Source organism: Arvicanthis niloticus, chromosome 8, assembly GCF_011762505.2.
Source record: "Arvicanthis niloticus isolate mArvNil1 chromosome 8, mArvNil1.pat.X, whole genome shotgun sequence".
Taxonomy (NCBI): domain Eukaryota; kingdom Metazoa; phylum Chordata; class Mammalia; order Rodentia; family Muridae; genus Arvicanthis; species Arvicanthis niloticus.
Genome location: NC_047665.1, coordinates 8106846 through 8109114, shown reverse-complemented (window position 1 = coordinate 8109114; position 2269 = coordinate 8106846). Strand labels below are relative to the sequence as shown.

The following is a 2269-nucleotide window of genomic DNA, read 5'->3' as shown; positions in this document are numbered from 1 at the left end:
ACTAATACTTTAGAGTTTTAGCATATTGCCTAGTATACATTAAAAGCTACACAATTATTTTTTAAATTGGCAAAATTTATGAAGCTTGTGACAAATTCTGGGGCAGCTTACTCTCACTGAGCCTCAGACTTGTGATCCAGTCACAGGGACAAAACAGATAATGATGCCTACCACAGAGGATTGCCTGTGATGCCTCTGTGTGACGGATGGATGAGAAGAAGACACTTGGCATGGAGAAAGCCCACCCCTAGTTTTTATTATTGTGATTGGTGTCTCTCAGCCTCCTTCTCATTCTGTCTTCTGCTGAGGGACAGGGAGAAAAAACACAAAAACTGAGCCAGGAGGAAGTCTGGATTCAGAGGATGCTGTAGCAGTGGCCTCCCCACCCCCACCCCAGGAAAGATCCCAGTAACAACCAGGGCAGATCCCCATGACTAAGTTAGGGGCTTCTGTCTGTTCTCCAAGCCTCCCAGCAGGAAGCCTGCCTGTTGGTCGCAGCTGCTCCTCACACGAGCTCTTGCTTGGGCACCCGGATAATGTGTGGTCACAGGCACTGCCAAAGATGGGAACACTCTTTAGAAGAAGCGGGGTTTATGTGGAAAATCCCCTCCTTCACCTCCTCTGGAAGGCTCCATCTCTACTTCCCAGGAAGCATCAGCACAATTTTCTAATCAAGTTGAAGTCTGTGGCCCGTAGTTAGAAACAATAAATGAAATGCAATTTGAGCTCGCACTTTGCCTGGGTCTCGGTTTCTGGAAGTGGGTTGGGGGGGGTGGTGGTGAGAAGCTGGTCTTGCTGAGAGAAGAACTTGACCCCCCCCTGACCCAGACCATTTTAGCCCCCAGCCCCACTGTGAGCTTGAGGGGGTGGGACCCTGGACTTTATTTCAGGTAATCATTGCAAATCCTGATTTTGATCTGTCAGGTCAAAGTGCAGCTGCTCTGTAAATCAACGCGCACTGTTAAGCCCACTCGTTGTTTTTTCTCCTCCCAGTGCCTTCTACCTACCATGCTTAGAGTTTAGACCTGGAGATCATTGTTTAATCAATATTAAACCGTTCGCATAGCTTAAGTGTTTGCTTATGTGCTTGGAATCGTTGCTTGCACGGAGAGCAAGTGATGTCCTAATCTGCCTTCACTATGCTCCCCAACACCCTAATTATGTAATTTAGAGAAGGACATTTCCTGACAGCAGTTCTCAGCGCGCAGCAGCAAATGCTGGCTGGGGACGGCCCAAACAACCCTGTAATAGCTAGCACATGGACGCGCTGCCTGGGTCCGGGCTCTGGCTTGGGATGGGCGCCGTCCACTTGGGTTAAAGCTTTCAAATGATGGCATATTAGTGCCAGTAGAAGTAATTTCACATGAAAGGGGCTGAGGCTAATAGCCCATCTCCAGTCTCTCCGAGTTTGCGGAATGGGTCCTCACTGCAAATTGTTACCGACCCAGACAGTCAGAAACAGCTATCACCTAACTCGTGAGGCTGACGCAGCCAAAGGCGTGTCCAAGAGGCCAAATTTTAGGCCAAGCTTCTCCATGCCTTTGCCAAGTCTTACCTCTATGGGCCAGAGGCTGGGCCTGAGTGTCCCAACGATCTCCACATCTTAGGGAGTATTGAGGAAGAAGTGTGCATATTCCCTCACACACTGCCTTACTGGGGCTGATGAGTGGCAGAACCGTCACTATGTAGTTGATGTGGTTAATCTGGGCAGCAGGAACCCTCAACGCCTTTCTCCTCACCAGGCTGCCAGCGTTAGCCCTGACGAGTATCTTGATCCATTGCCTTTGTGCTCAGAGTCCAGCTTGATGTTTTCTGACTAAATGAGACCTGCATGCTCACTGAGCAGGCTGCTTCCACACAAGAGTGCTAGACTATTTCTCCTGCTTCCTCTCCTCCAGAGACCACAGTCTGACAGCTATTCTCTTGTCATGGAAGCCCAAGGGAAGCCTCACCTGTCTCAGCTGGGGTGTTGAATTGGCATCTGGAGCATGGGTCTGCAGGCAGAGAGTTCAGCTGTGAAAACCAACCCAGCTGCTTCAGGACTGGGCTCTTGAAGATCCCAGAGGAAGGGTAGAGACTCGTGAGGAGCAGATCAGAGCTGTGGAAATGTTCATTTGGCTGTGAATCTCAAACCAATGCCTTCGCCTTTTTAGAAGCCAGTTGCTATGGTGACGGAAGCAGTGCCAATGGCAAGAGTTGTTTTTGTGGTTAGAGTGCCTGTCTCAGACAAAAGAGATCAGGGTTCTCACTCTCTTCCAGGGGTTGGGTG

At 49.7% G+C, this 2269-nt stretch overlaps 1 long non-coding RNA gene across 1 annotated transcript; it reads right to left on the bottom strand.

Annotated features, from left to right (window-relative positions):
• Positions 1–231: 231 nt before the first annotated feature.
• LOC143443244 (uncharacterized) lies at positions 232–2243 on the bottom strand. Its single transcript, XR_013112034.1, has 2 exons — positions 1953–2243; positions 232–553 (listed from the first exon to the last, which is right to left on the bottom strand). It is a non-coding gene; the product is annotated as an uncharacterized LOC143443244 (long non-coding RNA).
• Between the last annotated feature and the right edge of the window lie 26 nt (positions 2244–2269).